Genomic DNA, 22,969 nt, shown 5'->3' with positions numbered 1-22,969 from the left:
AGGTATCAAGCACTTGGTCTAAGGCTAGTAGATTCAACAAAGAGCATTATCAACGTAAAACTTCAAGAACCACTACATTACAGTAAACTGCAAATATGAACAATCTTAAAGGACTTTACAAAAGAGGCACAAGAACAGATGCAATTTATAAATGGGACACCCAGGCTCTCTTAAGGGGACATGCAAATTGCAAAATTAAAATTCTCTAATGTAACAAAAAAATAAAGTATTTTTAATGGGGCATGAAACCCAAAATTAAACTTTCATGTTTCAGACAGGGAATACATTTTTTTCCAACTTTCCAATTTACTTTTTTAATCAAATTGCTTCATTATCTTAGGTTCCTTTGTTTTTGTTTAAAGAGCAGCAATGCGCTACTGGGAGCTAGTAAGTTGAATACATTCGGTGAGACAATGACAACAAACACATGTGCAACCACCAATCAGCAGCCGCCAGTAGTGTATTGCACCTTTTGAGCCTACCTAGGTATGCTTTATAGCAAGAGAACAGAGCTGTTGTTTAAAGACGTTTTTTTAAACTGAATGCTCTGTTTGAAACATGAATGTATGACTGGCATGTGCCTTTAAGTCTATGAAAAAAATAAATTTAAAGTGTAGGACATACCTGATGCTTTGACATTTTCTACATATGGTGGAAGATACAGTAGCAGTCATAGTATCTATCTAGCAAACATCCCCTGTTTTGCATGAGCATATCTGATGTTCATTTTATAAATTTAGTGCAGAACAGGTATTAATACACAATGTCATTAGCTAATGCTGGAAGTATATAACGATTATAATGGTGTACCTAAAAACAAAGAAAATATCTAAAAAGGTGTATGAAGAATAAATTATTACAAGACAATATGATTTAATTTCTGGAAAGAAGATAGGGTTGGTCAAAGAAATAAAAAATATTTATAAAAAGAATATAAAGGGGAAGTTATAGGTCATAAACCACTTGTGCACCCTTCCTAGTCCTAACATAAATTATTGGTTTAAATGTAGGAATATATATATATATATATATATATATATATATATATATATATATATATATATATATAATTATTATTATATATATTTTTTATTATTTATGTGTGTGTGTTTGGTCAAAATATATGAATGATTTTTAATTACAGATACCTGTCTTTCAAAAATAATTGCAGGTAAAATCTAAGTGTATTTCTTAGTAACAAGACACCTATAGTTCTTTTTAGTACATATGTCCATAAATAATATTTAAGAACTTTTGGTGCAGTTTTGGTGCTAGACAGAGTATTGAGTAACACTGTGATTACTCATCATTGCATGAATGGGTTAAGGTTTGTAGGCAAAAGCATGGGTCTGTACACAAGGGCAGTGTCATTGTGGTAGTATGCTGTGTTCTGACAGAGGCGGCATTGTTGACTCTGAAAGAGGCTGGCAGCCTAATAAGGAAGTGGTCTGTGCTTTGCATGCAGATTTCAGGCTCTGACCGAGCTCATAAGAATCTTTAAATTCCAATCTGATGGAGGATTAGCTGGGAGACCGTTTACAAAGCTGCATTTTTTAAAGGATCTCTGGTTTACTGTGCATGTCTCCTGGAACCAAACCTCTCCGGTAAATAATATATTCCTTTTGCAGATATATTTATAATGTGATGGTTTTGTATGCTCAGGATATGCAGAGGCTTGTGTGCTGCGTTGCGGTTGTGTATTTATGTAGTCATGCTGGTTTCGCTAGAATGAAGCCGTGCACTGCTTACTGTAAAGGAAATGGAACTGGCTGCAACTTCAACCTTACAGTTTTAATAGAAAATAGAATGGAAACTCTATGGGGGTTTAATGTCGATTAAAGCACAGGAATGGGACTTTGTTATAGAGAGATTGACAATATGCAGAGGAGAGTGCACATGGCTGCTCATCTCATGTGCCCTGAAACAGGCAAATGGGAGAAGTCCTCAGAGCTGAAGAATAGATTCTAGACGTGTAAAGTTTTACAAATGCAACTGAGTGAAAATGAAGAACAAACGTAAAATGATTATTGCTAATGTAGGTTTGCTGGTACAACTAATATTTTATTTGGACCTTCACTCATTAGTTAGCTTCATATACTTTCTTACAAAAGTATATAGCTTAGCTAGGAGAGTGATCTAATGCTAAATTACTTTGTCATTAGAATGGAGACTGGAATATCTTGTTGAACCTGTTTACATTCAGAGAATGGTTTTGTTTTGTTTTTTTGTTTGTGCAGATTTGTGTATAATGTATTTCAATTAAAAATGATATGTTAGTGTGCCCAAAAGCTCTGAAACCTTTGCCATCACTGGCTATGGACATCATTGTATGTATTATAAAAAGTCTCTCTATGACTGAATAAGGCTGATGAGTGAACATAGATTTGACATATCTATTTCTATCTGTCTAGTCCATCTCTATTTGTATATCTATCTATCTATCTATCTATCTATCTATCTATCATTTGTAACACAGTCATATCCCTGTTAGCTATAAAAGCATTGCTGGGTTTACCAGTTTTATAGGCTTCTGTGCAGAGACAAAATGCATTTAAAAGCAGAAAATCTATTTCCCCAGATGTTTTTGGTTAAGTAACTGGGAAATAAGAATAGTAGTGATGCTCTAGGGAGTTGCATAACTACCGGAAAAACTAATATGTGGGTGAGAGCTATGCTGGCTTTTCTCAAGTTCAATATGGTTACTATAATTGCTATTAACTTGTTCAGTACTGAGATCTTGTAACTGCACACCAATGAGCAAGTGGCAATATTGCTAAATCTCTGATATTCCTGATCTAATATTTATATTAATTATAAACATATATCTTATTCATTTCATAATGCAAATATTCTGGTTTTATTTTCACACTGTATAAAAATGTCCTAACAAAACAAAGTATTTTACTTTAATCATTTTTACTATGTGTTGAACCCCTGTAAAATGCACATTGTAAAATAAGGATATCTGATTAAAAGTAACATGCTTTAGGGATTATCTCATTTGCTTTACTCTCTTGGTATCCTTTATTGAAGGAGCAGCAATTATATCTTAACTAGAACAAAGGTGAAATAATCAACTGGTTATATATATATATGTGTGTGTTTAATAATAAATAGAACATATTCTTTTATGTGAAGAACATTGGAATTTGAAATATTAATATTTCATGTCTGGTTAACGCACTTTCACAATGCAATCAGGTTTGCGTGACTTTTTAACACAGTCACAATATTCTAACTTCGGCTTTGTGCATCAGGATAGCGCAAAAACTTTTTATTTTCAACTTGTAATATGCACGGTACCCAATGTGCGCAAAAAGCTTACTTCTAGCAGAGTAAGCACGCAAGCGTAAGGGATAAATAGCGCTACACTCATAAACTAGCCTTGTGATGGTTTATTTCAGCATTTCCCAAACTGTATTTTGTAGTTAACAAATGTATTTTCTATGGATATCATGGCTGCCACAGTATCTCAGCCATGTTAGAGTAGTTACAATATTGCCATGGACATAATTTGGTGGCAGCAAAGAGGATTAAAGGGATGGTAAACGTTCCCCTTTGTAACAGATCCGGAATGTTAGTAATATTTTAGATGAAGTTTAATTCATCAGTTGTAATAAGGATACACTTTAACTTACTTTTTAATGTAGTGCTGGAGTTCAAATACCCCACAATCTGGCCTCCCCCTTCAAAAGTATTTTTTTGTTGTGAGAAAATGGTTTGAACTGTTCTCCAGTCAGTGCTCTAGCCATATGGCACTATATATATGTGTGTGTGTGGAGCATGATGTCACAAACAGCAAGATTTCAGCCCACAACATTGTAATATTACTGGGGTCCATGCCGCAGGCAGCTGCTACAATATGGACAGATATTATTCCGTTTTTTTTCTTCATGTTGTATAGTTTGATGAGAATATTGTTGTGAAACATCTGCCCAATGAATGTGATGTGAATAATAGTTTAAGGATGTTACAGAAGAACAACAAAGCTCTAAACAAGAGCTGGAGACCTTTTTCTAGTCATTGTGAGGGTTATTGGTTCCTTAGGAGTTATTTTGAGGTACTAGGGTTCTTTCTATACTTTAGGAAATTTAAAAGGACTCTTAGTAGCAGAGGGTGCAAGGAGCACCTGTAAAACATCAGTCTTGTTTAGGCTGTAACTGACCAACAACCAGAGATTATTTACATTATCCTTTTAAAAACAGTCAGATCTCTTCTGTCAAAATTGTATATCCTCAGTTTTATATTGACATCCTGATGACCAAGGACAGCAAGACCACTATAACTACAGGTACAGACAAAAAGTTATTCCAGGAATTCAGTCATTTACCACCAACATTTTCTCATTTAAGGTGGAATCCCCAGGCTCTTCTTGGCGCAGTATATGTCCCAGTTTTGCAACTGCAAAGTCAACAGTTAAAGTGAATGTAAATTTTGATGATAAAGTGCCCGGTTTTTAAAAATTAGATTAAAAACAGGGGCACTTTAATTCATCAAAATTTACATTTCACTCGTGTTGTGAAAATACCTTTTAATCTTGACAGCCGCTCCAGCTTCCCCTGGTCGTCGCAAGCCTCTTCATACGTCAGAAATGACGGATCGGTCATCCTCCAATCACGGCTTCCCCCCCGGGGGAATCAGTGTCTGATTCAACGCTGTGATTGGAGGAAGCCGGATTCCTCATTTTAGACCCAGGAAGAGGCTTTGCGACGGGCGGAGGAAGCAATGCTGCGGCTGTCAAGATTAAAAGGTAAGTATTTTCACAACATGAGTGAAATGTAAATTTTGATGAATTAAAGTGCCCCTGTTTTTAAAAACGGGCACTTTATCATCAAAATTTACATTCCCTTTAATGGGAAAAGGGAAATCCCTCTTCCGCCTATCTCTGATGACAGTCATTATCATTATTATTATTCATATTATTTATCCATTCTTTATTTTTAGACCACTTATACATTTTTGTAGCTTATGCTGGTACTCCTATACTTACACCTGTATGTACCCCTCGTTTATAGGAAATGCTGAGAATCAAGCATAAGCTAGCCCTGACATAGGTTCTACTATAGGAACGGAAACAGAGAAGAGTGAAGTCAAAAGTAAACTTTACATTTTCATACAGAGCATGTCAACAACTTTCCAATTACTTCTGTTATCAAATTTGCTTTGTTCTTTTGATATCCTTTGTTGAAGAGTACATCTAGGGAGGATGATATGAGCTCAGGAGCGTGCATGTTTCATGGCAGCTGTGTTTTCAACTATGTATAACATAACTATAAACAATTATGCAAACATTGCTGCCAAATGGCTGAAGATACGTGCACGTTCCTAAGCTTACCTAGGATTACTCTTTACGAAAGTATACAAAGAGAACTAAGACAAATTATATTATATATTAAGGTGCTTATGTCACATTTTTTTCACATGGAGCTTATAGGGTTTTACTTTTAAATAAATTATTACTGTAGTGTTACACACACTCACCTTGTCTTCTGCACTCTTCCCATATTCATTTAATTTAATAATAAGCCAGACTGCACTTTTAATTAATGCCTAACCGTGAACCCACTTGGGGATTGCAATTTCATCTCCCAGTGCCTTATACTAAGAAGCACTAATTGGCTAATTAGCTGGCTTAAATAATAATTATAGATAATATTCTTAAAAGATCCATCTACTTTTTTTATTATTTGGATTTAAAAAAACAAAACGAAAACAAAAAAACACATTTTTAGCTAACAATTAATTTTAAATTGGAAAAATTTATTTTTTCATATAAAACTTGTATAACTGGTTCACCTTGATAAATAACACATAGATGTTTAGTTCAATAAAAGCAAAGTTTGAAAATATGATCCAAAGTAACAGGAACAAAACAGCAGCTTTGCAAATAATGACTGAAATCTGTGTGTACAGCAATTAGGAGCCAAGGGATATGCCCCAGGAGGTAGATAAGAATATAATAACCTGCATCTTCTCAAATGGACAGGGAAGTGAACAGCCATACAGTGGTCTCTATGTGTTTACAATTAAGAACATAGTTAAAGGGACATAATAATTTAAAAGAAAAATGTTTTAATGTGTTAGATAATTGTATTATTGCCCTTATACTGTCCTCTTGCCTCACTAGCTACCCCCCTCCCTCTCTTCTACCCTTACCCCTATACTCACACACATCTTCAACCTATCCCTCAGCACCGGTATATTTCCCTCATCTCTTAAACATGCACTGGTCACACCTATCCTCAAAAAACCTTCTCCCCATCCAACTACCACCCTATTTCCCTACTCTCTCTTGCCTCAAAGCTTCTTGAAAAGCTAGTATATGAACGCCTATCCCATTTCCTTACATTAAACTCCCTTCTTGATCCACTGCAATCTGGATTTCCCCCCTTCACTACACAGAGACAGCAATTTGTTAAGGTTACCAACGACCTACTTACAGCAAAATCAAAAGGCCACTTCTCTCTGCTTATCCTCCTTAATCTGTCTGCAGCCTTTGATACTGTCGACCACCCTCTTATGCTTCAAACCCTCCAATCCTTCGGCATCTGTGACACAGCTCTCTTGTGGGTCTCTTCCTATCTGTCTAACAGTACCTTTAGTTTAGCCTTCTCTGGGGCTTCCTCTGCCCCGTTAACACTTTCTGTTGGGGTACCTACTTAGAGTTAGAAGCAGCAATGCAATCTCAATCTACACATCATCATTAGGTTCCTTAATAAAGTCCCACGGGTTTCAATATCATTTGTATGCCAACGACACCCAAATCTACCTCTCTGCACCAGACCTATCTCCTTCCTTGCTAACCTGTGTCACTAACTGTCTCTCTCATATCCCATTTTGGATGTCCTCTCACTACCTCAAGTTAAATCTCTCCAAAACTGAGCTCCTTATTTTCCCCCCTTCTTCCAAAATCTTCACCCCCATTTCTCTATAACTGTTGATAACTCTATAATTACTCCTACCCCACATGCCCGATGTCTTGGGGGTCACACTTGACTTAGATCTTTCTTTCACTCCTCGCATTCAGTCCTTGGCTAAAGCCTGATGCTTCCACCTTAAAAACATCTCTTAAATTAGAAATTTCCATACACAAGACACAACTAAGCTTTTAATCCACTCTCTCATCCTTTCCTGCCTCGACTACTGCAACTCCATCCTCTCGGGTATCCCTAGTTGCCGCCTAGCTCCTGCATCTGCTGCACTACTCTGCCAATCCCTTCACTGGCTTCCTCTTGCCTCCAGGATTAAACACAAAATTCTCACTCTGACATACAAAGCCCTCTGCACTGCTCCCACCTACATCTCAAACCTTGTCTACAGATATCCTATGTGAAGAACAATGGAATGTGAAATAATCATATTTTCGTGTCGGGTTAGCACACTTTAGAATATGCGATCGGGTTTGCGTGCGAGTAGTGGCTTCTAAGAGGAATACGTTAACGCAATTGCAATATTCTAACTTTGACTTTTTGCGTATGTAGCACTCCAGTGAAAACTTTTTACTTTCAACTTGTACCTGATGCTCTAAAAGCTTACTTTTAGCAAAGGTAGCGCGGGAGCGTTAAATACCGCTCCACTTGTAATCTGGCCCTATATGTTTAACTCCTGCAGAGCTTTGTGCTACTAGGAGCTCGCTAAACACATCTGTTGAGACAATGACAAGAGGCATACTGTAAGTGCATAGTCACCTGAGCCTACCGAATGACACGCACCGTCTGAAATTTTTGTTTTAACTTTCATGTCCCTTAAAAATATGCTCTGGAGCAGCAACACATTACTGCTAATCAGCTGGATCTGGCTGCCTGAGCCAATAAGGCATATGTGCATAGCTGCTAATCACCAGTCATGTTATTTGTCAGATTTCAACACACAGAAGCTCATTTTACTATTGCTTTAGTATGTCCCTGTTTTGCACTATTGAGGCTCCAACTCTGTGTTTAACCCATGCAAAGGGGTCCTGCTTGGAGCTGCAAGGCTGAAGCTGCAGAGCAAAACACAGCTTGTGATTGGAAAAATTGTGCACCTGCCACTGCCAATTGGTTGTGCATGTGTTAAACACATAGACCAGCAGTTCTTTGCGGCTCTCAAACATGACTTTAAATGGAGAGTAAATTAAAATTAAACTTTCATGATTCAAATAGATCATGCAAATTTAAACAACTTTCTGATTTACTCCTATTTTCTAGCTTACTTCTTTTGGCATCCTTTGTTGAAAAGCATACCTAGGTTGGCTCAAGAGCAGCAATGCAGTACTGGGAGATAGCTGCTGATTGGTGGCTGCACATACATGCTTAATGTCATTGGCTCACCCAGTGTGTTCAGCTAGCTCCCAGTAGTGTATCGCTGTTCCTTCAACAAAGGATACCAAGAGAAAAAAGCAAATTGGATAATAGAATAAAATTGCATGCTCTATCTGAATCATAAATGTGTCATTTTGGCTTTACTGTAGTGCTAAAGCACTTTGCATGAGTTAGAGCACATAATCGTTGCACTTTTGAGGCTCCAGTGAATTAGAGCATGCATTTATTTGCACTAGAATGTCGCCTTAATCTTCTAAGGCTACGTATAAAAATGAATTGTGTTGGTTTTTTCCATGCAGTCAAATAAGTGCTGCACACTAGGAATTACAGACAGATTAGGTGACTTCCAGCTCTAATAAAAAGCACCTGTTTGTCTGTTAAGTTTAACACTGTTACATTATGTTGTTTTATTTTTCAGTACTGGACTGTAAATATATTCACAGTGCTAATTTATAGGGTCAAAAGTGTGAAACAGAGAGGTGTAAAAAGTAACACCTCATACTCTCCTGTCCCCTAAAAAAAATCATTATGAGTGAAAAAAACATTCAAAGTATATCTTAGAGACATAAAATCACAAACATTATGTGACTGCCTGTAGCTATGTGTTTAATCTTGGCAGAAGTGTTCAAAACGGAGTTTAAAGGGACATTAAACCCACATTTTTTCTTTCATGGTTCAGATAGAGAATACAATTTTGAACAACATTCCAATTTACTTCTATTATCTAATTTGCTTCATTCTTTAAATATCCTGTGTTGACGAAATAGCAATGCACATGGGTTGGCCAATCCCATGAGGCATCTATGTGCAACCACCAATCAGCAGCTACCGAGCATATCTAGATATGCTTTTCAGCAAAGTCTATCAAGAGAATGAAACACATTAGAAAATAGAAGTAAATTAGAAAGCTGTTTAAAATTGCATGCTCTTTCTAAATCATGAAAGAAATCATATGCCGCACTTGTTTGTCTTACCTGCTTTGTCCATGAGGTATTGCGGCACCTGTGTTTGATCGCTTTGTGGGGGGTAATCACGTAGCTAGAATCAGTGATTGGTAACATGCTCAAATACATTATATAGCACTAGTATGCCTGTTTTTAGAAGTGTAAAAACCCAAACTGTTTAATACACTTTGTCCAGTGCATTAAAATATTAGTCATTTTCAAGTCCTCTGATTTGGGTACATTTATTGCAGGGCTCGACAAACCCAGAAACCAGGGAGCCTGGGACCTAACTTGTTGGGTTATTCTCTATATATCTGTATACAAATAACACTGTCAGGCGCCTAAATTTTACACATACTTGTTGACCCCGGTATTTATTGCATATGATGTCTAGAAAAAATAATGTAGTGACGGCACACGTACCAGCCCTTTTTTTTAATTTAAATATGATTTTATGTAATTTTATAAAGAATCAACACCCTAAAATAAATGGGGAGGGGGGTTCTTTGTCTTAAACTCACATCAGGAGGATTCCTCAAATTTTTGTACCACAGAGACAAATTCTTGGTCAGTTATTTCCAACCTGTTGAATTCCACAAATCACTGTGTCAGGCATTTGCTAAAGACAGGTGCCTCTAAAGGATGTTGTGCAAGCCTTATGGTGTTTGTTACAGGGACATGCAACCCACATTTATTCTGTCATGATTCTGACAGAGCTTACAATTTTAAAAAAGTTTCCCATTTATTTCTATTAAATTTGTTTCACTCTCATTTTTATTCTTTTGTTGAAGAGATATCGTGTGCGCATGTCTGGAGCACTACATGACACGAAATAGTGCTTCATCTTGTGTTCGTGCTAATGTATAACATTGTTACTATACTGCTGCTATATAGTGCTGCAGACAAATGCACGCTCCTCAACTTACATTCCTGCTTTTTAACAAAGTATATTATCAATTTTTTTTGTTTTCTTGTTATAATTAAATTGGAAAGATGTTTAAAATTATATGTTCTATCTGAATCATGAAAGAAAAAAATAGTTTTATGTCTCTTTAAACTGTATTTGCAAGATTTACAGCAGTTTACAGACATTACAGAAATGCACAGAAGCAGACCTGTCAGGTCACACTATGGGCTCGATTTATCAAGCTACCGCGGACAGTGGCATTCATTTGCGCCCCTGTCCGCCGCAGATCGCCTCTGGTGGACATAATTCTGCTGGTGGAATTTAAAATTGCATGCGAGCGATATTTTGCGCTCGCTTGCAATGCCGCCCTCTGCCCGTGCACAGCCAATCCACTAAGGGGTGGAGAAGAGTGTAGAAAGCAGCGGTCTGATGACTGCTGCTTGATAAATACGGACTGCAGGTTCTCTTGTGAGAACCTGCGGTCGTAGTGCAGGAGAAGGCTTAATAAACCGAGCCCTATGGAACAGTCCGTTCTCCAGATCACATTATAACTAAATATCCAAACTATGCAAAACTCTCCTTCGCTTATTGCCCATGTACAGAAATCTTCAACAACTGTAAATGTAGAATATCAAACACATTTTTCACACATTTAAAAGCAATAAAATGCTTTTGAAATTGTGAAATTACCTTACATAAATTACATTTTATAAAATCTATAGTAGTATCTAAAGTATTAAGAGCAAAAAAGGGGTATTTACTCCTATATAAGGGGTTATTTACTATTATAAAACCTTCAGATACCGTATACAATGCTCCTGGGTAATGTATTTCTGAGTAATTATTCAGAACAAATATTGTGAACTAAAAATCTACCGTCTAGATTTAAATGAAAAGAGGAAGACATATTTATACTATATATTGCCATAATCCGCTATGAAAATGAGTGCTGCATTTCAAATACCTTTAGATCCATTTTTGTAATTTTTGCTTCTTCTTTGCGGAAATGTTGGTTAAAAATAAATCCACATAGTATTACACGAGAACAGAACAAATGGTTCCTGTTTGCATTAGTGTTAATGTTTTTTTTAATATATATTTTAGTCAATTATAAAATGATAATAATGATGAAAATACTACAAAAAAATAAGAAAACTAAAGGTAGTGTTACAACTGTGAAGTTATTTTAACTATTAATAACAAACATATTGCAGTAATACTGCTAATAATATTTAAATGGACTGCTAAGATTTTCAACTACTCCTATAACGTACCTTTAATTAAATGCACATTAAACATCTCTTGCTTTTGAGCTAACGTTTTTGTTTCTCCCACCTTCCCTGGAGGTCAATAGTTAGTTGAGGAAATTTTAAAGCGTTTTTAAAAAGCTAGGTTATGCATTTTTCTTGCTGACCTCTCTAAGGAGTATGGGACAAAGCAGAAGTGTATAATACTCCTATAAAACATCACAGTATATGTATCTACTTACTGCTCTAAAAAGCAATAAATGTTATTTAACCCGCAGAAAAAAATACCAATTAAAGGGACACAAAACCCCCAAAAATGTTTTCATGATTTAGAGCATGCAATTTTAAACAAATTTCCAATTTAGTTCTATTATCTTAATTAGTTTTGTCCTATTGGCATCCTTTGTTACAAAGCACACCTACTTAGAGTTAGAAGCAGCAATGCAGTACTGGGAGCTAGTTGCCTATTGGTGGCTGCCTCTTATGATTGTGTTCAGCTGTTCCTGTAGTGTATTGCTGCTCCTTCAACAAAGGATAAACAGAGAATGAAGCAAAAAAAGTAAATTGGAAAAACTGTATGCTCAGTCTGAATCATGAAATAAAAATATTGTGTTTCATGTCCCTTTAATAACTACTTCCTGGTCAGTGAATGGAAAAAGAAGGTCTGATTATGGCGTAGCACAATATACGTATTCATTAGAACAGAGTTTATTAAAAGAAGCAGTTTATTAAATTCTGCACTGTGCACATTAAGCTCTTTGTCAGATGAATGTCTTTGTTTGATGCAGGAAATTGTTATATTTAGTATTTTTAGTGGCCAGATGTATTTTGTAGTAAAAGTGTAAAATGAAAGATAAGCAGAAATAAAGTAAAAACAGATTACTTCTGACATTTTTAAAAAATTATGTAAGTTTTCATGTAGTTTCCTCTTACACTTCTTCCCCATCAGGTTTCATTATTATTCCAATACCAATGTGCATTATAATTTGATTTGACATTAAAATTCTTTATATAGGTACTGATTAATGGATGAGATTTTTAATGCAAGTGTTAATGGTGATATTTAACCCATTATCTGCTAGAGAGAACAGTATATTGCTTTGCACTACATTGCACTCTACTGTGACAGTCAGTGGGTTAAAAGCTCATCACATTCACACATTAAGCTATTGCAGATCTTTCATTTTTTTTCTTCATTCTCTTGGTATCTTTTGTTGAAAATCAGGGACATATGCTTAGGAGCCAGCCCATTTCTGGAGCGCTATATGGCAGCAGTTTTGTAATAACGTTATCCATTTGCAAGAGCACTAGATGGCAGCTTTATGACATGTAGTAATCCAGATGCCTACCTAGGTATCTCTTCAACACAGAATATCATGGGAACTAACCAAATTTGACAATATAAGTAAATTGGAAACTTTTTAAAAATGTTATGCTCTGCCTGAATCACATTTTTTTTTTATATATTCCTTTAATTCTGTAATAGCAGTCTTCATGATATGCTCTGTTAACTTTTGTACTAAGCTTCTCAGTATTTACCAGTGAGTTTCCTTTTCCACTCTGGGGGCCCAATAGAACCACAAACACTACATATTTTTTTTTCCTCAATTTGTTACTTTAAGCTGGACATGCATCCCCAAACATTCTTTCCTTGGTCATGCATCCCCAAACATTCTTTCCTTAGTCATGCATCCCCCAAACATTCTTTCCTTGGTCATGCATCCCCCAAACATTATTTCCTTGGTCATGCATTCCCAAACATTCTTTCCTTGGTCATGCATCCCCAAACATTCTTTCCTTGGTCATGCATCCCCAAACATTCTTTCCTTAGTCATGCATCCCCCAAACATTCTTTCCTTGGTCATGCATCCCCCAAACATTCTTTCCTTGGTCATGCATCCCCAAACATTCTTTCCTTAGTCATACATCCCCCAAACATTCTTTCCTTGGTCATGCATCCCCCAAACATTCTTTCCTTGGTCATACATCCCCAAACATTCTTTCCTTGGACATGCATCCCCCAAACATTCTTTCCTTGGACATGAATCTCCCAAAAATTATTTCCTGAATTTTATATTTCTTTTTTTTCTAGAAATTTCTATAGTTTTTTTTTTTTAACCGCCCATTATTGTATTCATTTTGGTAGATCTCATCAGTAATTTCTGAGAAGAGTGAGCCAAAAATGTATGACATTTCCAATTCATAGATATGTTTCCCCTTTTTGTATTTCTGTTTTAGAATTAGAAAAAAGTATACTTTGAGGTTCTTACTAGTTTTCAGAAAGGAACAAAATATTTTACTGGTAATGAAAGGGATATGATCAGTGTTCCTTTATTAAAAATAAATATGCTAAATCAAAGCAAACCTAAAAGGAAATAGAAAACAAGTGATTTGCTGTTTTTTATACAATCTAAGTGTAGCCACAACTCTAAGGAAAATGAGGGAGCTGACATATTGGTTACTTAGATTGCGTTCTGCCTCTTCTGAGCATGGACAAAATGATTTCAAAAGCGTTCACTGAAAAGTAAACCAGTTCATATTACTCTAGAAGTTTTATGACATCAGATATGCTTTCCTCTAGATTCCCCAGCCCACTAGTAGGACTGCGGAAGAAGTAATGATGAATAATACATATTTCAATTATCTGTATTGAGCATAGCTGTTATAACAGCATAACACTGTTCAATGTTTTTTTATTGCAACAACGATCATATTGTTTTATATCCATTTAATTCAAAGGGAATGTGTCAAGAAAAGTAAATCTCATAGGTTAAACACAAAAACAATTTTCAACTCCCTGTCTCACTATCTCTTTCCCTGTGTCTTTCTCTCTGTCTCTTTACTTATGTGCACTTTTTAGTATATGAAGTCCATATTAAAGACTATGATAAAGGAGAATACTTTATGAAACACTGATTTAGTCTAATTGTTCTAGTGAAGCCATAATACCTCTTCCAAATTTCTCTTGGCATCCTTTGTTAAAAAGCATACCTAAGTAGACTCAGGAACAGCATCACACCTTTGCTTAGGGCATTTTATTATTTAAATATTGCTTTCAGATGTGACTGTCACATTAGAGCATTTTCTTTTTGTACATGTAAGTCCCTTTAACCAAACCGGGAAACACACTAAAAGAGTTGTAAGCAACAACAGTTTTGCTTGGTGAGAGGCTAAATATACATTTATATCCCAATCGGCCCTGATCCCATGGGATTACCATGGGTTGGGAGGCCTGGCCTGCTTCCAGTCTGCGGTTTCTGAGCACACCGGTTTTCAGGGATTGCCTCATGTCTGACAAGTGCATGCACTGCCTCTCTCATAACACATATTGAGTCCGCCCACAATTCAGCAGCAACTACTGGATGCTCACGGCCTGTATCTTTTTTCTGAGATCTGTCTCCGTAAATTATTGCATCTGTACCACGGTCCCTAACCACCTCATTACAGGAGGCCTCCTGGACATTTTTGGATGTATGCAACATAACCTTCCTCCTTGAACTGCTCTTGTTTCTTTGCAAAATTGTACATTCTTCTACTTCTTGTTAGAATGGTGCGTTACACTTTTTTTTATTTTATTCCAATACAGTAGTTAGATTAAGCCACATACTGAGAGATAATGAAATCCTGGCCTGTTTGTGACCCTTAAGTACTAAGTTTTTAAACTGAACAGCTTCTATCTTATGTGCGAAACTAAATAAGAAACTTCACCCTTTTGCAAGGGAGGAGGAAAGCTTAACAGTGTGCAGAACTACAGAAGCTGATTTTTAGAATAATGAAGTGAAACTGCGGCGTTGCAGGAGAGCTTTGCTTGTTGTCGTTTGTATGAAGAAATAAAAGAGGAGGTGTTAAAGAAACTAGTTTTCTTAAAGGGACATGAAACCCACATTTTTTCTTTTATGGTTTAGATAGAACATGCAATTTTTAACAACTTTCCAATTCACTTCTATTATTTAATTGTCTTCATTTTCTTGATATCCTTTGTTTAAACCATATCTAGATAGGCTCAGTAGCTGCTGATTGGTGGATGCACATAGATGCCTCGTGTAATTGGTTCACCCGCTCACTTGCAGACAACGCTGGTATTACGGGTTTTTACAAACCCGGTGTTTACCGCAAAAAAAGTGAGCGAAGAGCAAAATTTTGCTCCACATCTCACCTCAATACCAGCGCTGCTTACGTTAGCGGTGAGCTGCCAAAACCTGCTCGTGCACAATTTCCCCATAGGAATCAATGGGGGAGAGCTGGCTGAAAAAAAACCTAACACCTGCAAAAAAGCAGCGTTTAGCTCTTAACGCAGCCCCATTGATTCCTATGGGGAAACACATTTTATGTCTACACCTAACACCCTAACATGAACCCCGAGTCTAAACACCCCAAATCTTACACTTATTAACCCCTAATCTGCCACCCCGACATCGCAGACACCTGCATTATATTATTAACCCCTAATCTGCCACTCCGGACACCGCCACCACCTAGATTATAGTTACGAACCCCTAATCTGCTGCCCCCAACATCGCCGAACCCTACATTATATTTATTAACCCCTAATCTTCTGCCCCAATGTCGCCGCAACCTAACTACATTTATTAACCCCTAATCTGCCGCCCACAACGTCGCGACCACTATAATAAAGTTATTAACCCCTAAACCTAAGTCTAACCCTAACACCCCCTAACTTAAATATAATTACAATAAATCTAAATAAAATTACTACAATTAACTAAATAATTCCTATTTAAAACTAAATACTTACCTGTAAAATAAACCATAAGATAGCTACAATATAACTAATAGTTACATTGTATCTAGCTTAGGGTTTATTTTTATTTTACAGGCAACTTTGTATTTATTTTAACTAGGTACAATAGTTATTAAATAGTTATTAACTACAGTATTTAATAACTACCTAGTTAAAATAAAGACAAATTTCCCTGTAAAATAAAACCTAATCTAAGTTATAATTACACCTAACACTAAAACTATAATTAAATTAAATACAATTAATTACAATTAAATTAAATTATCTAAAGTACGAAAAAAAACACACTAAATTACAGAAAATAATAAAATAATTACAAGATTTTTAAACTAATTACACCTAATCTAATCCCCCTAACAAAATAAAAAAGCCCCCCAAAAGAAAAAAGCCCTACGCTAAACTAAATAAAACTAAAAGGGCCTTTTGCGGGGCATTGCCCCAAAGTAATCAGCTCTTTTACCTGTAAAAAAAAAGTACAAATACCCCCCCACCCCCAACATTAAAACCCACCACCCACACAACCAACCCTACTCTAAAACCCACCCAATCCCCCCTTAAAAAAACCTAACAATAACCACTTGAAAATCACCCTACCGTGAGACGTCTTCACCCAACCGGGCAGAAGTGGACCTCCAGACGGGCAGAAGTCTTCACCCAACCCGGAAGTTCCAATCAGCCAATAAAATGCCAGTTCAATCCTATTGGCTGATTGCATCAGCCAATAGGATTTTTTCTACCTTAATTCCGATTGGCTGATAGAAATCTATCAGCCAATCGGAATTGAAGGGACGTCACTTTGGATGACGTCATTTAAAGGAACCTTCATTCAGTCGTCGGCCGTCGTTAGAAGAGGATGCTCCGCTTCGGATGTCTTGAAGATGGACCTGCTCCGCGCCGGATGGATGAAGATAGAAGATGCTGTCTGGATGAAGACTTCTGCACATCTGGAGGACCACTTCTGCCCGTCTGGAGGTCCACTTCTGCTCGGTTGGGTGAAGACTTCTGCCCGTCTGGAGGTCCACTTCTGCCCGGTTGGGTGAAGACGTCTCATGGTAGGGTGATCTTCAAGGGGTTAGTTTTTTTAAGGGGGGATTGGGTGGGTTTTAGAGTAGGGTTGGTTGTGTGGGTGGTGGGTTTTAATGTTGGGGGGGTATTTGTACTTATTTTTTTACAGGTAAAAGAGCTGATTACTTTGGGGCAATGCCCCGCAAAAGGCCCTTTTAAGGGCTATTTGTAATTTAGTGTAGGGGGGTGCTTTTTTATTTTGTTAGGAGGTTTAGATTAGGTGTAATTAGTTTAAAAATCTTGTAATTATTTTATTATTTTCTGTAATAGTGGGGGGGGTCATTTTATTTCATTGTAATTAATTGTATTTAATTTATTTAATTATAGTGTAGTGTTAGGTGTAATTGTAACTTAGGTTAGGTTTTATTTTACAGGGACATTTGTCTTTATTTTAACTAGGTAGTTATTAATAACTATTGTACCTAGTTAAAATAAATACAAAGTTGCCTGTAAAATAAAAATAAACCCTAAGCTAGATACAATGTAACTATTAGTTATATTGTAGCTATCTTATGGTTTATTTTACAGGTAAGTATTTAGTTTTAAATAGGAATAATTTAGTGAATTGTAGTAATTTTATTTAGATTTATTTAAATTATATTTAAGTTAGGGGGTTTTAGGGTTAGACTTAGGTTTAGGGGTTAATAACTTTATTATAGTGGCGGTGACGTTGGTTGCAGCAAATTAGGGGTTAATAAATGTAGGTAGGTGTCGGCGATGTTAGGGCCGGCAGATTAGGGGTTAATATTATTTAACTAGTGTTTGCGAGGCGGGAGTGCTGCGGTTTAGGGGTTAATATATTTATTATAGTGGCGGCAATGTCCGGTTCGGCAGATTAGGGGTTAAAATATTTATTTTATTGTTTGCGATGTGAGGGGGCCTCGGTTTAGGGGTTAATAGGTAGTTTATGGGTGTTAGTGTACTTTTTAGCACTTTAGTTAAGAGTTTTATGCTACGGCGTTGTAGTGTAAAACTCTTAACTACTGACTTTAAAATGCGGTATCAGTTTTGACAGGAGAGGGTCTACCACTCACTTTTGGTCAGACTCGTAATACCGGCGCTATGCAAGTCCCATTGAAAATATAGGATAAGCAATTGACGTAAGTGGATTTGCGGTATTCCCGAGTCTGGCCAAAAAGTGAGCGGTACACCTGTACCTGCAAGACTCGTAATACCAGCGGGCGTTAAAAAACAGCGTTGGGACCGGCCAACGCTGCTTTTTAACCCTAACGCACAACTCGTAATCTAGCCGACAGTTTGTAGTTAAAGGGACAGTAAAGTCAAAATTAAACTTAAATTAATTGGACAGAGCATAACATTTTTAACAACGTTCCAAATTATGGTTTTCATCGATTTTGCCTAGTTCTCTTGGCATCCGTTCTTAAAGAGTAATCATAGGTGAACTCAGGAGCATGCACATGTGTTTAACCATCTGCCAACAGTGTTTGTATGTATAACATTGCTATAAACCTTGTTGCAAAGACCACTGCCACAGAGTGCTACAGACAGTCCATGGCAGCACTGGTGTACTGTATCACATACAGTAACTATAAACATTGTTGCAAATACTGCTGGAAGATGGCTAATGACACATGCACGCTCCCGAGCTCACATAGAATTACTCCTTCACAAAGAATACCAAGAGAACTAAGCAAAATTGATAATTGAAGTAAATTGGAAAATTGGTTAAAATGTCATGCTCTACATGAATCATGAACATTTAATTTCGACTTTACTGTTCTTCTATTTGTTAGTAGAAATAAATTGAAAAGTTGTTTACAACTGCATGTATTTTCTAAACTTTACTGCTTCAGTTGATGAGTTTTGCGAAGTTCTGTGAAGTCTACAGCTTTGTTTATTCACAGGTACTATTATTTGCTTTGTGATCAGACAAAAGCCTTTTGAAATCTACAATAGTCCCTGTAATGTTATATTATTATCCATCAAATAAGCAAGTTTTTAGAACTTTGGACATAATGTCAGCGTTCATTACAATGAGCAAAATAAAACACGTAGGCTGCATTCATTCAAGCACATTTGAGTGGTTCAGATGTATTGATCACTTTTAAACCCTGGCTTTTGTGGAGCAGAGAGATACAGCACCTAGATTTACTCCTGAACCTCAACAATCCCAATGTATTTTATAGCACATAGCAATGTCACATCTTGCAATTTATTGTCAGACAGTTTCAGCAATTTTCTTTACAACTCAATAGTAGAAAGGAAGATTTCCTAAAATTTAAAGGGGTGCGTGAGTCACTCCTCAAATAGTATGTCAGAAAGACGTCAATCTTTAGAAATTAATGGCTATATTGCCATTTAGCAAAAATGAAACATTTAACAAACATTTTTGTAATGAAAAATGTTAAAGTATAATCTGTGCAAATTTAAATTGAAGCTTACAGGAAATGCATGTTTTGTTAATAACTGATACATGTGTACCCAATCCTTACTGGATCCATTGGTGGAACATGCCACCTCTAGCTATAGCATAAAAAGCTTGTTCATTTGACACAAACACCCATTAAAATAATAATAAAGACTGCAATGCGTTTTGAAATATCCTGTTCTATACAGAATTCTTAGAAAAATACAATAAGTTTGGTAATGCTTTAAAACAGAGCTTGACAAACCCAGTAGCCAGAGAGTCACTGACTCCTAGAATTTTACCCCTAGCGCATAACTTTTTGGGTTATTTCCCATATATCTATATACAAATACCACTGTCTGCCTCCGTAAAAGTATGTCTGGCTCTTAAATTGTCTTACTGGCTCCTAAATTTTAAAAATTTGTTGACTACGGCTTAAACAAATTTTATTGTTAAATGAAAGGTGCAGACAGTGAAAACTTTCAGTGAACCGATGTGCTTGTTTTGCATACACTTATTATTATTATTATTTTGAGTCACAACTAGCATCCTCTTTCAACTGAAAATAATGGCAAGTTCTATTAAAACATAACTCCAGCACAGAGAATAAGGTTATTATAATCAGTAGGATTGTAATATTAAATTGCTGTAAAAACTAACACATGTCCTCATCTAGTTGTTATTTACAGTAAAATGAATTAAACCCAGGTTGGATTGTTGTAGCCCAGTTCTTGGTTATTTAGTTTACTTTAAAGTGACTAAGTGGCATCTAGTAGAACCGGGCATGCACAGTTGCACAGTGAGCTAATATAAATATTGGTTATGCAATACTTAAAGGACCAGTCAACACTGCAGATTTGCATAATCAACAAATGCAAGATAACAAGACAATGCAATAGCACTTAGTCTGAACTTCTAATGAGTAGTAGATTTTTTTTCTACTTCCACTCCCCCTGTACCATGTGACAGCCATCAGCCAATCACAAATGCATACACGTACCATGTGACAGCAATCAGCCATTCACAAATGCATACACATGCTCAGTAGGAGCTGGTGACTCAAAAAGTTTAAATATAAAAAGACTGTGCACATTTTGTTAATGGAAGTAAATTAGAAAGTTGTTTAAAATTGCATGTTCTGTCTGAATAATAAAAGTTTAATTTTGATTGAGTGTTCCTTTAAAGGGAGTGTGGTCATAATAAAAATGTCTGATTTTCCTGTTTGATGTCTGGAACAATTTAGATCTATCTTATGACTGTATTTCTTTTCTCTATTTTTTTTTCTTCAGTTTTTCAGCTGTTTTTCTTTTTAAAAATATATTCAAAAGGACATGAAAGTCAAAATTAAGCTTTCAGAATTTAGCATTCAATTTAATAGACTTTTGAATTTACTTCTGTTATGACATTTACTTCATTCTCTTGGTATCCTTTTTGCAGAGCATACCTAGGTAGGCTTAGGAGCAGCTGATTGATGGAGACCCACACATTGTCGCGTGTCAGTTGTGCATTGTTGCTGTCAGTTGTGCATTGCTGCTCTTGAGCTGACTTCAACTATGTGTTTAACCACTTTGCATAGTTATATGCTAGCAATAGTGAAATAATAAAATGCTCTAACACATTAGACAATTTTTCTTTTTACGTTTTTATGTCCCTTTAACACTCTCCTCTCAAATATTAGCCACTGGTTCTTTGTCATAGCTCAATGGCTTCTATCATTTTTCTTTATTTTAGTATCGTTGTTAATCATAATTAAACCAGTACAGCAAGCGCCCACTGCATGGATTCAGTCTATCCAGATATTTTGTCATGGACATGACAAACAAAAAATAACAGGAGAAACGAGTGCATTTGACAACTGAAGTAAGTTTAGTAAGAATTTTTTTTTTTTACTGCATTCTTTGAATCATGAAACTTTAATTGTGATGTCCATGTCCTGACGTAATAATCTCACACTGTCGGGCCCCTGATAGAGAAGAGAGGTTACAGGATTGAGGACAAAAAGAAGACATTTCAGACTGTGATAATCTGTTATGTGTAGTCTAAATACTGTACCTCAATAGGACAAAAAAAACTCAAGGTTAAAAGTATTCAACAAATGATGTAGTGTACAAACAGCAGCAATATCTCTTGCCAGAGGATTAAACTTCTGCAATAATTATTTAAATTACTATTGAAAAATGAATAAAACCAGAGTATCTGAGCACGAGCACTGAGAGTTATGCAATGTAACAGTGACCTCACCAGTAATCTAATGCAAACAAAAGACTTATGATAGTTATGTAATAAATAATAACCTAGACTTCTCTTTATGTAGCTAATCACTTTGTACTGTTTGACCAAAAACAGTAAAATATGGCAAATAACTTCAGATAAAAATTAAGCAGATATTGAATCATATTGTAATGTTAGCACTGAGACAAATAACCATGGCAATGTTCCAGATGTACGGCAGATGCACATTTAATAATCAGCGCAGAGAGAGACCGTTAAGGACTACTTTTAATTTCCTCATGCAGCTTCTAGATACCACAAGAGGAAGTCTGCAATGCTCCCTATACATTTCTAAGACTATTAACTGCTAATCCTTATCCACTGAATGTTTACTTCTCCATAGTCCATCTTTGTGCTCTTTTTAATCTTTTCATTTTTCCAGTCACAACACACAGATTGTTGGTTTGTTTTTTTCTGAGGTTAAATTGCCAGATTCTCTGCATATTTCAGCCCCACTTGCTTTATTCTGCTGTTTATAGGCTGAGATTCTCAATCCATATCTAGCCCCTCCACAGATCTTCATTTTGCTCTTGCAAGCTCAAACCCATTGTATTCCATTACATATGTCAAAAGTCCATTTAGAAGTGCTCTCTGTGGATCTGTGCAGAAAATGCCTTCAACCAGTTATACCCAAATCTCGTGTTATTAGGTCTTCCCAGCTTGGTAATATACCTTTTTAGGCATGTACATGAACATAGAAGCAATTTAAAGGGATAGGATATAGTGCTGTTTTTAGTCTTGGTCTGCTGATGTGTCATCTAAATCTAAGCTTTTAGCTATTCCTTTTAAGGGTAAGACCCTATTCAGGCCTGAACTGAAGGAGATCATTTCTGACATTACTAGAGGTAAGGGTCATGCCCTTCCTCAGGACAAGACGCTTAAAATGAGGACCAAACAGAATAATTTTTGTTCCTTAGAAACTTTAAGGGTGGTCCCTCTTCTTCCTTCTCTGCCACCAAGCAGGAGGGAAATTTTGCACAATCCAAGTCAGTCTGGAGACCTAACCAGACCTGGAATAAAGGTAAACAGGCCAAGAAGCCTGCTGCTGCTACCAAGACAGCATGAAGGGGCAGCCCCCGATCCGGGACCGGATCTAGTAGAGAGC

At 36.3% G+C, this 22,969-nt stretch overlaps 1 protein-coding gene across 1 annotated transcript in view; it reads left to right on the top strand.

Moving 5' to 3' along the window:
- Positions 1–1,455: 1,455 nt before the first annotated feature.
- PAG1 (phosphoprotein membrane anchor with glycosphingolipid microdomains 1) overlaps positions 1,456–22,969 on the top strand; it is a 194,445-nt gene continuing 172,931 nt past the window's right edge. Inside the window, exon 1 of the mRNA XM_053715157.1 lies at positions 1,456–1,604. The gene's annotated coding sequence lies outside the window, so the exon portion shown is untranslated. The remainder of the gene's footprint in view (positions 1,605–22,969) is intronic.

The sequence above is a fragment of the Bombina bombina genome, chromosome 5 (genome assembly GCF_027579735.1).
Source record: "Bombina bombina isolate aBomBom1 chromosome 5, aBomBom1.pri, whole genome shotgun sequence".
Classification (NCBI taxonomy): Eukaryota; Metazoa; Chordata; class Amphibia; order Anura; family Bombinatoridae; genus Bombina; species Bombina bombina.
This window is presented reverse-complemented; position numbering and strand designations above follow the sequence as displayed.